Source organism: Mus caroli, chromosome 5 (assembly GCF_900094665.2).
Source record: "Mus caroli chromosome 5, CAROLI_EIJ_v1.1, whole genome shotgun sequence".
Classification (NCBI taxonomy): domain Eukaryota; kingdom Metazoa; phylum Chordata; class Mammalia; order Rodentia; family Muridae; genus Mus; species Mus caroli.
Window position 1 is genome coordinate 74,464,703 of NC_034574.1, and position 13,475 is coordinate 74,478,177.

At 44.9% G+C, this 13,475-nt stretch overlaps 1 protein-coding gene across 22 annotated transcripts in view; it reads left to right on the forward strand.

Annotated features, from left to right (window-relative positions):
* Positions 1-5,474: 5,474 nt before the first annotated feature.
* Adgrl3 (adhesion G protein-coupled receptor L3) overlaps positions 5,475-13,475 on the forward strand; it is a 762,557-nt gene continuing 754,556 nt past the window's right edge. For 16 of the 22 annotated variants that reach the window (XM_029477362.1, XM_029477367.1, XM_029477369.1 and 13 more), the window contains exon 1: positions 5,481-6,083. The gene's annotated coding sequence lies outside the window, so the exon portion shown is untranslated. Of the gene's footprint in view, positions 6,084-13,475 lie in introns of all 22 variants that reach the window. The other 6 variants (XM_029477381.1, XM_029477383.1, XM_029477379.1 and 3 more) reach the window with 2 other exon arrangements.

Here is a 13,475-nt window from a genome sequence, read left to right on the forward strand (position 1 = left end):
CCCTCCCTCCCTCCCTCTCTTCTTTCCTTCCTTCCTTCCTTCCTTCCTTCCTTCCTTCCTTCCTTCCTTCCTTCCTCCCTTCCTTCCTTCCTCCCTCCCTCCCTCCCTACATCCCTTCCTCCCTCTTTCCCTTCCCTCTCTCCCTTCCCTTCCTTCCTTTCTTCTTTCTTTCTTTCTCTTTGCATCTACACTGTAGACCTAATCTCCGGAACTGTCCCTGGGAACCAGGACTGTGAAGGTTCTGAGACACTGCTGCTATTGTAAGGTTTTATTGGTGGTGGTGGTGCTTTTGTTGTTTTGATGTTTTTGTTTGTTTGTTTGTTTTGTTTTGTTTTTAATGAGCAAAACTGAAACATGGTAAACCTCCATTGTTTCACATTCTTCTCCAAATGGCAACTTCCTCTCCTAATTGAAACATTTGTTCCAGTGAGAGAGGAGGCTCTTCAACTGAGGTTGAAAACTGGAGGGCTGAACCAGAGATAAACACAAGCTCACATATCTCAGAACAAAAACATTGAAGTTTCTTAGGTATTTGAGGACCCCTACCAAGAGTAAAAACAGCTGAGGGTAGAGCCTGACCAGACCAGGGAGAGAGAGAGAGAGAGAGAGAGAGAGAGAGAGAGAGAGAGAGAGAGAGAGAGATTCTGTATAAGCCTGCAAGCTGATGTCTTGTGAGGCTATGCCAGTGCCTGGCAAACACAGAAGTGGATGCTCACAGTCATCTATTGGATGGAACACAGGGCCCGCAGTGAAGGAGCTAGAGAAAGTACCCAAGGAGCTAAAGGAGTCTGCAAGTCTATAGGTGGAACAACAATATGAACTAACCAGTACCCCCAGAGCTCTTGTCTCTAGCTGCATATGTAGCAGAGGATAGCCAAGTCGACCATCAGTGGGAGGAGAGGCCCTTGGTCTTGTAAAGAGCATATGCCCCAGTACAGGGGAATGCCAGGACAAGGAAGCAGGAGTGGGTGATTTGGTGAGCAGGGCAGGGGTGGGGGAAGATATAGGGGATTTTCAGAGAGGAAACTAGGAAAGGGGATAGCATTTGAAATGTAAATGAAGAATATTCTAAATCCCCCCATTAAAAAAAAAAGCATGCAAACTGCTTAGGGAGCTCCAGGGTTCCATGTCGAGGTGGGCTTTCCAGTGATACAGTTGCTTTGGACTCACCCCAGCTCCTTCCCTAAGTAAACTCTTGTGCACACTCCTGTCAGAAACCTTAGATAAAAACTCATGGAGTCACCAAAGTGGATACTGTTGCAGTTCTTACTTTATTCTATCAGTGGGCTCCCTTTTTCAGTGAGTAGATGTGTGTGTGTGTGTGTGTGTGTGTGTGTGTGTGTGTGTGTGTGTTTTGTCTCCCCAAGAAATTTTTTCTCACATATTTTTCATCTTGTACATTTTTGTACGTTGCATTTTCGTTGGCAGAAACTATTTACTAATGTTCGACTATTTCTATCTATTCTGCACACCCAATTTTTCAATGTTTTAAATGAGATTGGAATCTCATGAATGATGTTCAACACTTTATTGTACTTACTGATTTGCAAAGAATCCTTGGGTCAGGAAAGTTTAAAGGTTATTATGATATTTTAACATTTTCTTTTCCCAATTAATTAGTATTCTGAGTTTTAAAATTTTAATTTCTTTCCATCTGGCTACTATTGATTTGCTTCAGATTAAATATCAGGTGAGCCAACTCTTTCTAGTATCCTGGAGTAAACAACTCAAAAACACCATGGAAGTATTCCCGGAGTTACTTTGTATCGAGGGTCTGTACTTCTAAGTAATCTGCTTTTGTCTTTTCTCCCACATGAAGAAGTCCAGTATAATTGGGTAGGTGAAAATGCACAGAACTTCGTTTGCTCTCATAGAGGACTCACCTGAGAATATATCAGCAAGAATCAGATTTCCTACCTGGAGTGAGAGGTTTAATCAAACATAGAAGACTAGACTCATCATATCAAAAGTGACTTGAAAATACAGAGGTTGAGTTTAAAATATGGATAACTTCTGGAAACAGTGCAATTTGGCGCACAGCTAAACTACACGTGCGATCAATACTCCTACTTGCACTGTGTTTAAAAAAAAACATAAGCTGTTTTTCCTACCTTTTCCCTTTGCTCCCATCACTAAGTAGGATCTTTGAAATTCTTTATTTTTGGTCCATGTCCACATTGGCTAGCTAAGGAGTCTATAAGCAAAAACGTTACTTATAGACTCCTTAGCTATAGCTATAAATTATTTATATTTGTCTTCCTGCTGCCATCACTAATAGTATGTAATATCTTTGATTTACTTCATACCTTATACACTTAAAAATATTCTTCTATTATTTTTCTAAATAAATCCACTAAGCATATGGTAAATAGGAACTGAGTTGTTTCCATCTTGCTTCCTTTACAACTAAGAGTCTCTTGTCACAGTTTGCTAGTCTAGTCTTGGTGAAGCCCTTGTTTAAGTCACAAGTGAGTCCAGATGTCAATTTGTATTTACATACCCAAGGGAGCTTATAAGTGTCCTGTATTAAGGGACTAAAAGCAGCCATACTTGAGCCTATGAAAATCGTACTTGGTCAGAACTCAGCCATTAAATCTCTTTGACTTTCTATTCCCCCCACTCCCAAATGAATTACTAGATACACAAAGAGCATATACTATATAGTATATTCTTTCCCAATGTAGCTTGAAATTTACCTTTAAGAGAGCTCCTATAATCTGAGAAGATATAGTGACATGCAGCTAATTATTTGAAAAGAGACCAAAATAAGCAAGGCAACATAGGGACTGTGGTAGAGGTACCATCATAGTGCTGTGTGAGCTAGTTAGCTGCTTAGTCACATTTTCGTTCTCCGTGACAGCATGCCTATAAAAGTAACCTCATGAGCAGGAACGTTCATTTTGGCTTACAGTTTTGGAGGCCTCAGTCTAATTGTCTTTGTCGTTTTGATATTTATGATACAAAACAATACCTCTGATTGTATACAAAACAAAGCTGTTCACCTCAGTGACTGGGAAATAGCATTCAGAGTACCTGGTGGGCAGGTAGAAGGTTCCATCTTCAAGGTTCTAACATCCTTAGAGCAAGCCAACCCCTTAAAAAGTCTACTACCCCACAAAATCATCAGGAGCTGGGGACCAGCCTTTAACATAAAGACTTTTGGTGGATACTTTGGATCCAAATGGTAGCAGAGAAGACAATGGCTATGGTGTGTGTAACATATATCATATGTTACAAAGGTTTTTTCTCACCTTGGGATAGTTAGGAAAAGGGTTCTTTAGAAAATCCGGCATGTGAGTTGAGCTTTGAAGAATGAACGAAATTCATGCTTGTGTCAGGGATGATCAGATAATTATGATGATGGTTAGGTTTACAGATCTGCTGGGGTTGTAGTTAACACCTTGCAAATTCCCACAGGCCATGAGATCATTATGACACTATACCGCCTCACTATACAGCCTCATTCAACTTGGGAGACCTGAATAGGAACGTGATGTACCTGTTGGGTTCATACAATAAATCTTAGTCACTAGACTATGCTTATATAGAAACTAGGTCCACAGTCCTTGAAGCGATAAAATGTTATAGGAGAGAAAGGGGGGGGGAGGAAAGAAGGAAGGAAGAAAGAAGGAAGGAAGGAAGGAAGGAAGGAAGGAAGGAAGGAAGGAAGGAAGGGAGACATTTTTTAACAATTTCATTTACAAAAGCATCCCAAAGAGGTACAATTAATTAACGAAGGTCACGTGAGCAAACTTTATCACAGCAGAAGGCATGGAGATAGAACCAAGACCGTTTTCTATATCCTTCATGGTAATTTTTATTGTTGTGAAATCAAAATCATTGAGTCTCTAGGTCCTATTTTTTCGTAGAAAGGTGTGCTTTCAATTTTGCAATGAACTTGTACATTGAGGTAAGTTTCAAGAAACATAAAATGGACCCAAAGCAGGCAATGCTTTAGAAGTCAGCACCCGAATAAAGAACACGTGGAGTAATCTGCACCTGAAAAAAAAAAAAAAAGACACTGGCAGAACTCCCAGCCTGGTACCTCATTCACCTACAGAAGAGTGGGGGAGGAGAACGGGAGGGAGGCAGGGAGAGTGAGGAGATTGAGTGGAGAGAGAGGGGGTGGTGGAGATGAGTGGAAAGGAAGAGCGGAGAAGAGAGAGAGAGAGAGAGAGAGAGAGAGAGAGAGAGAGAGAGAGAGAGAGAGAGAGAGAGAGAGAGAGAGAGAGAGAGAGAGATGCTCCTATCCTGGAGAGAGATACCCTTTGTCTGACAAACCCTGCAAGGGAAGCCTCCCTTAGCCGCTCCACGGTTCCCACCTCCAAGATTCTGCGGAGCGGCTAGGTGGAGCCCGCGCCCGCGGAGCCCTCGCGGACTCCAGATCCGGGTTTTGCCGGCCGCCCCTTTCCCGGCCTGGAGCCCCCCTCCCCGGTCCTGGGAGCTCTCTCGCCCGTCACCCCGCCAGAGGCTCACTCCGGCCTCGGCTGCGTTGGCCGCTGCGCTCACGCTGCCTGTCTGCGGGCGCGACCGCCCCCTCCGCCCGCTCGGCCCGCAGCGCTCGCTCCAGTTCCCAGGAGCTGGGATGCAGATGGCACGGCCGGGCCGGGAGGGCGACGCCGCCACCGCTGCTGCTGCCGCCGCCGCCGCCGCCGCCGCTGCTGGCATCTCGCGGACTGCGCGCTGCCTCCGCTCCCGCAGCTGCTGCTGCTGCTGCTGCTGCCGCCACCGCCTGTGACTCGCCCCCCTCCCCTTTCTTTCTTCTCGCTCTCTCTTTTATTTATTTATTTTTTTCGTTGGCCTCAGTCTTCTTCCTCCGGGTGTGCGCGCGCGGGCTGCACCGTGTGCTGGGGCAGGAGCTCGCCCCTGTGTGTGCGCGCGAGGGGAAGAGCGTGTGCGTGTCTGGAGGGCGCCCCGAGCCTCACTGGCTCCGGTGGGGGAGTCCAGAAGAGAAAAAAATAAAATAAAATAAAATTTAAAAAAGAGGACCGAAGCCGGCGGCCGAGGAGGAGGTTGGCGGTGACGGCGTCGGCTCAGAGCCCGGGCTGGGCGATGAAGCTCCCGCATGCCCGAAGCTACCCGGCCGGGCCGGCGAGCTGATAGGCGACCACCGGAGCTCGGGGCTCGCCCCCCGCGGCAGGCACGCAACCCTCGGCGACCCGGCGCCCGCTCTGCCCGCGCGTCCACGCCGTGCACCAGGCAAGGAGTTTGCGCGGCTCGCGCCTGGGCTCTCGGAGCGGGTTGCGGGCGGCAGAGCGGACCCTCTGCTGCCGGAGCACCTCGGGGGCAGCAGGAGGAGGACGGCGAGGAGGACTGGGCGGAGAAGCCACTACTGGTCCTCGCCGCTGCCCCTACCTATCCCCTCCCTCCCGCTCGGAGGCGGAAAGGGGAGGACGAGGAAGAAGAAGAAAAAGAAAGAGAAGGGGGGTGGGGTGGGAGAACTGGATATAAAGATCGGCTGCGGGGGGGGGGATGGTGGAAGATTTTTGGTCTCCTCAGCAGCGGCTTTTCTTGCGGCGGCGGCGGCGGCGGCGGCTGCAGGAGGAGGGAAAGCAGCTCTGGCTATGACTGCCGCATGTTAATAGCTCCCGCTTGGGTCCACCGGCTGCAGCGAGAGACACAGCCTGACTCCGAAGTTGTGCAACTGTGCCCTGAGAGAGACATTTGAACCCTCCTTCTCTTTGCTCCGCTTTTGCCCCCCTGGGGCGTGTGAAGCGAGGAAACGTAAAGGAAGACTAGCATTGGCTTTCCCGGCTTCCCCTTTCTCCATGGCTGTGTAGAAGAAGAAAGGAAAAGAGACACTTTTTGTTGTTTCTTTGACTGGGGTCTCCACCCTCCTGTGGTCTCTGCGGTTTGATCAGTCGTTGCTTGGTGTGACTGGGGTGTCTACAGTGGGACAGGTCCATCTTTTTTCTGTTTTCTTTTTCTTTCTTTCTTCTTCTTTTTTTTTCTTCTTCTTTTTTTTTTTTTCTTTTTGTGTGTGTGTGCCCCGGGGCTCAATGGATGGATTGTGGAAAACTGCACCGGGTTGCAGGTTGTTGAGCAACTGATGGGACCATCTCAGGGACCGGCGGTTACGAAAGGTAATTTATTCTTTGCACTCTTCATAATTGTGGTCGCCCTGGTCGGGCGCAGGCGGCGGCATCCGATGGGCTGGCAACCGAGGGGGTGCGGGGTTCACGTACATTCACCCTTCCACTCACACATTCGCCTTCGCACACTCGCCCTCATGCGCACACTCATCTGATCGTGATGCGGGGCGGGAAGGGAGCCTCCTGGCTGGTGGGCGCTGGGGTTTGGCATGGGTTCGAGATTTTATCAGCTACTGGGCGATCAGGTGCCAGAGGGAGATATAGAGGAGAAGAGAACCAGCGCACTGTCAGTCGCACACGCCGGGTGACAAGAACGAATCCCACCCCGCGCATTTTCCCTGCCCTGTCACCCCAATGCCGTCCTTTAGTAGGGGCAGAAAGCAGCCAAGGGGGCGCCTTTTCTCCGCTAGGCTGGAGCAACACTGGACGTGGGAACGGGTTGGAGGACGAACAGGGACCGGGTGAGGAGCACAGTTCGGGGGTGATGGCGAATGTGTGGTGGTGAGCCTGGTTGATCCTACCTAGACGCTTGCCTTGGAGCATCCAAGGTGGCTGAGATTGCCCAGGTCGCGCCCCTGAGAAGTGGAATCGGGTTGCTTCCAAACATCTCTCCTGAGTGTCTCCCAGCCGGGCAGTTTGATTTCGACCTGAGTGCCTAGGCTTTGTTGAGCGATTTAGCTGGAGAAAGCTGGTCACTTTCGTGAGTGTCACGGGGTTGAGCTGTGCCAGGAGTGAGCACCCAGTGTAGAGAGGATGTTCAATGGGTCGGGCGTCCGCGGCGCCAGGGTGCGGTGGGCAGAGCAGTGGTGGCCCTGGTGGCGGGTTACAGGTAGGCGAGCTGGCACCTGGGTGCTTCTCTTGGGAGATGGGCAGTCTCTGGGCTCAAGTGGAGTGCGAGGACCAGCACTCCACAGCCTCTGGTTCTAGCCCAGAGGAGACTGCTGGGCATGCGGGATATCCAGCACTGCAGCCCTGTGTTTGGAAGGGTAGCTGACCAGTGGTCGGCGTGCGTGGTATCTGTGTGTCTAGGATCCTGCGCGCTTAGGGTGGCGGGCAGACCTGTGCAGGGATAGGAGAGCTGAAGCTACTTCGGTCAAGCTTGTTCATAGAAATCGCTTGGGATCTGCTTAGCTGGAAAAGCTGGTTTGAGAAGGCCCAGAGGGCCCCCGGTGGGGTTGCGAGGAAGCCTGGCGGCAGGTTCCCTCTCCCCTAGAGATGCGTGCAATGTTTGGAGTTGCTGGTGCAGCGCTCCACCGTATCCCAGATTTGCCTTGATTAGACCTGCTAGAACAGTCTCCTCTCGCAGATTTGCGGTAATCAAGTGTAGCCTCCACAGAATCCTTGGTCTCCGGAATGATCTGGCCACATTCCTCGCCCGAATAGAAACGTGTGTTGCTTTTATCGATAGCCAGTGAGAGAGCAGTTGGGAGAACCGGAGGCTTGGGAGCCACCTCCCGAGTGTCTCCTCCCTGAGGCTCCCATGGCCCCTGCCTGCAGTAGTTAGAGAACATTGTAAACAACAGTGTAAGCATCTTTGCAACTGTCTCCCTCAGAGCCGAACCTGCTGGTGGCTGTTGTGTTTACTTTCCTGGGTGGTTTACTCATTAGGAAGTGTAAGGCTGCTTGCACCTCTGATTTTACATCCTTGCAGCCAGCTGCCGGGGAAATGAGGAGACACATAGACTCTGGCAGGAAGGGAAAAAAAATGCCTTCTGTGTTTTGCTCCGAAGTAAATAGGAGGTCTGCTAATTTTAGAGTCATATGGTCTGTCTTCGCTAGTTAGAGAATGGTGTGGTTCTGCAAGGAACCACTATAGTGATTTTTTTTTTTATGCATTTGGACAATCAGCTGCATTTGTCTATGCGATAACAGAGGTCAGGCAGCTCCCTAATTCATTTTTCAGTCTATAATGTACCAAGTGATCAGCAGTTCTCGCGCCCAATTTACCTGTATGCACATTACACGTAGAATTGCCCGTCGTTTTCCAGCCTCACGCAAAAGAGGATACCAGATCATTTGTGTAGGAAACAGGAGGATGTTTATGCTGAATTTCCTGTTAGCTTCCAGTTCTGTTCTGTTCTGTTTTTGCTTTGTGTTTTTCTCCCTTTAAGTAGTGAAGGGACGGGTAACAGATGTACAGAGATAAACACTTCTTAATAAACTCATGCTTGAAAGATTAACTCTTTTTTTTTTGAAATGCAATAAGTAAAATACATTGCACTACTGAGTTGTCTATTACTTCTGACTACTTTGATGTCTGTGCAAAATGGCTAGGTTCTAGTTTACTTAAAAAAAAAAAAAACACCTTAATTTAAGAATAAGTTTTAAAGGTTCTGACCACAAAGGACAAGTACAGTACAATGAATTATTCACTCATGCCTAATTTTGATTAAATTATATTTTCTGAGACATTTATAGGAGATAAAGATATTTATAGAAGACAGTATATGTGACCATGACCATTATAAAACCACTTAGATTTATGACCCCCCCCCCCAGAATCTTGATTCCTATGTTTTTTTTTCCTTCTGAGACTTTCTTGGGGTGGGGGGCTGTTGTGTGAAAGTTTCTTTATGTGAAACCATGTCTGAGGATTGTAGACTACTTCCTCACCACTTTTGGCAGCTCTCAAGGCAGTGATGTACAGTCTTTCTCCTAGAATATCCCATCAGATCTGTTCTGTTTCCTAGCTGCGTGTGTTTCGTTTCCTAGCAGTCATACATTCCACAGGTCCTGATGTCATTAGGCCTGCCTCTGTCAACCGGTTGCGCTGTCTTTAACCAAAGGTGAATATGTCAAGAGCATTTGCATGCCATTCCTTGGTACTTGTCTCTCACTAAATAATCAGTAATCTGTTCCTTTGGAGTGTTCGGCAGACTGGGCTCCTTCTCCTTACCCAGGGAAGAGGCAGGATGAGTACCAAGGTTTAAGTGAACGATTGAATTTCTTGAAATGGAGATGCTGGGCTGCATCAGGCATCCCTGGTCAGAGGAGTGATAAGCCAGCCTGTGATTTATCAGCTTGGAAAATGCTTTTGATGTCTCAGTTTCGGTAGCTTAGTACGAAGATTACGCTTCACACAGAGGGCCCTGCTTAAAAATATGAATGAAAGGTCATTCTGAAATCATTTCCTTAATAATATTCTCCTTGCAGTTTTCAGAGCCCGCCTCCCACACCCCTTGAAGGAATTGTGGCCAGTGTGGGACTTACTGGCTCCAGCTGCTGGGTCTGGCATTGATTCTAGTATTCAGCAACAGGCAACATTTTTATGGACTTGATTCATAAGAGCGATAGCTTAGAAATCCTAAGTAGTAGATTAAAAATGATTCGAGGATCACCGAGACTAAACTCTAGTCAAATTATAATGCAAAAGTGAGTTCTTTTACAGTTTTGATACCGGCCACTTTACAGTTTGGTTGGAACTCTTCAAAAGGGCTGCCAAATGCAAAGGACAGTTCCTGTCCAAAGGAGAGCATTCTGCTTCAGGAATCAGCAAAGAAACCTAAGTGGGATTTTGGTATTTAGGATCATGCACAGAGTTTGAGAAAAACTGAGATGGACTGAGTGGTCGTTGCTAAGAGCGGCAGAGAGGAGAGGCAGCTCAGATTTTCCTATGGCTCACAAATGACTCTTTTGCCTTTGATTCCTTACATTGGCATCACATTCAAAATACCCACTTGCTCACTTAGGATAGGCTGAAGATGCATTGTAACTTACCCTTGGTTTGCCTGTTAGGCCTGGAATAGGCTTCAATTTTTGTTGCACTTCATTCCTGTCTTTTTATTGTGTGCAAGTTCATTTACTTAAAGAATGCCTGGGTTTATAATGAGACAAAAAGTAATCAAACATAGAGGCATTCTGGTATTTTTTTTTTGTTTATTTGTTTGTTATCTCAGGCATACACATGTTCACATTTACATGAGTGCATGCACGTAGTTGTGGAGATTTTTCATTCTTACAGAGTAAACTCCAGCATTGCATTCATTGTGAACTTGATGCTGATGTTCATATACATTTGAGAAACTGGTGTGAACTTGTTTCTAGATAAAACTAGTGATTTCTTATGCTCTGCAGCCCCCCTTCCACCTCAGAATGTGCTTAATAATTCTCCTGACTTGGGAATTAATAAATTTAATTTTACTTCATAAGTAACCTAAGTGTAACGTTTTGTTTAGAATTGTGAAAGGTACTCATCTATTGATAAACACAAAATGTAAAAACATATCATATACTGTCTTACTCTGAAGTAACTGAACTTCATTTATGGGGGGGGGTGAAGTTCTGTCTATATTTCATCGTGGCACAGTACTTTAGGCATTTTCTTTCTTTTTTTCCCCCCTGTGGTAGAAGTTGAGCCTAGTGCTTTGACTGTGCCAGCCAGGCAAGTACCCTACCACTGGGCTACATTCCCATCCCCCAGAGCGTATAAATATTAATAGATAAAGAAATGATTCATGTCTTGATGTGTCCTATTGACATTTTAAAAAGAAATTTAATGCTAATGTTAATGAACATCTTCTTAAGAGTAAGCAAGGACCAATGACGTTAAAATTCTGGCCAATGTTATTCAAATGTTTAAGTGGAATTGCGGTAATGGCAATGCATTTCATATTGAAAACTGTGTTTGTGATGGAGAGATAAATCATGTGGCTGACAGCACCTGTCTTGTGAGATTTGCAGGTCAGTTGTTGTATAGAGCTGAGAATGTTCTTAAACCAGTACTCACTATGTGTGTTTCTGGGAACTCAAGGGCTGTGAGACCCCTTCACAGATCTGCCACGTGAAAAAACAAACTTAATAATCACCCTTCCATGTTGTTTGCCTTTCTTCTCTTTTCAAACCCGTACACTTGAGATTTCCAGAAGAAAATCATGGTGGATCATGATGTCCTCTGTTCTGTTGGTGTGTGACACATGCACATGTGGTTTTCTGCCTTTTATGAAACTTCCGGCTTACTAATGCATAAACATTATATTAGGGAGATCTCACAGATTAGGATGATCTCAGATAGTAGACACAAAAAAACACTTTATGCCATTCCTCTTAAAGAATACAAAGAAAAGAGTATAAGGAAATCCAATGACCTCTCAAACTTTCTCTGGATCTGCCTCCTTCAAATATAAATGTCACTCATGTGACCATCCCAGGGAACATCTTGAAGTGTGATCAAGTATAGTTCAAGCTTCAAAATCAGAAGCAGGCTGGAGACACTTGGCATTTTAATTATTGTTTTCTTCATCAAGTTCTGCAGAGAACTTGATGTTTAATGTTTTGGTCCTCACACAGATCTCCAGTAAGACCTGCTAACTGGCATTTGGTTGGATGCAGAGGAGCCAAGAGAAAAAAATTAAATCTATTTATGAGGTATAGATCTTTCATCTAGAAAGACAGAATGGTATAGAGGTAAAAGATAACCACATGACTGCCTAGGTTTTGAGATTCTATTTGATTGCGCTGTATCTCAGTTTCCTACTTCTTTCTGATGGGGTTGGGAGTTGGATCAAATTCAGAGACTGTTGTGAAAACATAACAGGCAAATAAATATACGGAAAGACTAGAAAACAGTTTCTGGAACCCAATAATAATAAATAGTCAAAGACTGCTGTCTTGATTGCTATCATCACCATCATTATCATCATCATTACTATTGGACCTCCCAAGAGACCTAGGACTTAATCAATTCCCTGTGTGATTCAGATATGCAGTCATGTTTCACTACTTCAGAGTATGCATTAAAATCTCTACTACATGTTAAACTTTCATGAAAAAGATGATCCTTATTTTATTCTTGTAGCTTTCAACTCATGGAGAGTTGAGGGCAATTTTTTTTAAAAGGAAAATAGAAGACTTTTGTCAATTTGAGCTAAGGTTGAAGTTGGGTGGTGTGAACACTCAATTAAAACGATTTTCAAAGACCCTAATTGAATATTTATGCATATTGGGAATTATTAGGGAGGAAATCACTTTTTCTGAAGTGATATCAAGAAGAGTCACTACACACTTAATCTGTTAATCACTACCTAAGCACCACAACAGGCCATTTCAGTGAAAAGAATCCGTGGGGTAATTATATCCTGTGGTTCAGTCTGTATATGAGTGGCTGAAATGCCAAACTAATGGTGAAAGAAGCTTTGCATACAAATTAGCTTAACTAGGTGCTAAAGTTTAGCAGAACTCTAGTCCTTGTGAATCAAAGTTTTTGGACGAATTTTAAAACGTTAAGGGTATATGTACAGACTTACATATTTTCTGCGTGTTTTCCATGGATCTCTGTAAGTTTGGAATCAGGCCTATCACTGGGAATATCCTCAACACTTGGGTTGAGGTTTTCACAGTTTCATAGAAACGAACTCATACTGCTAGATAGGCAGAGCTAAAAACTGTTTTTGTATGAGCTGTTCAGATTTGGCCTTTGGAATGGAGACATCTGATGATGCTCTCCATCATCCACAGGTCTGCCTCCACCGTGTCTGCCTCAGGGGAAAAAAAAGCGTAGTAAATCCACACTGCTCGTTGGGCAAGAAAAATAAGAAGTCAATAGAAAAGTATCCACTCTCTGCTTAAGGGAGCGTTTGAGTCATGGTACCTGATATTACAGTCACAGTGTTATGAGAAATGTCCTTGAGTACAATCATTCAGAAAACTTAGCTAAATCAAATATCATTTACTTAATTGAAGAGTTCTTGATGAGCTATGAAAATCAATAGCATTTTATTAAGCAGTTAAGAAATGTTTGGGACCTAGAGTTTGTCTTTCTTCTTTTTCTTTCTCCCATCTCGTCTTTGTTAACCATTTAAATATCTGTTGCTGAGTGCCTCGTATTCAACTGAAAATGCTAAGTTCTCCTATTAATTCCTCACCAAAAATAATCCTGTCAGGGAAAAATAAAGTCTTTTTGACTCTGGCTGAAGACTGATTTTAAATCATGAAAATAACCATTTAACTTAAGACATTTCATGTTAAACAGCAGAGCTTCTTTTCCTAGGGTGTCAACAGCTCTTTAAGCATTAAGTGCTTCAGTGTTGTAACCAAATCAAGTCATCATCCACTTCCAAAATTTACAGATTTCCATGCCTTTGAAAGATTTATAACCCCAAAATACAAGTACTCAAAAGATTGCTGTACATGAATTATGCAAAGGAAACCTTACAATTCAGAACCCAAAAATTGCCTTAAAGACTAGAAGTATTGAAAGGCTTATAAATAAGTTTAGAATTGAGAATGAACATCTGTATTCCAGTGACAGTTGCCAATATGAGTCAGTCTCTCTCCCTCTCCCTTTCTCTTTCTCCCCATCCTTCCTTCTTTCTCTCCTTCCTTCCTTCCTTCCTTCCTTCCTTCCTTCCTTCCTTCCTTCCTTCCTTCCTTCCTTCCTTCCTCCCT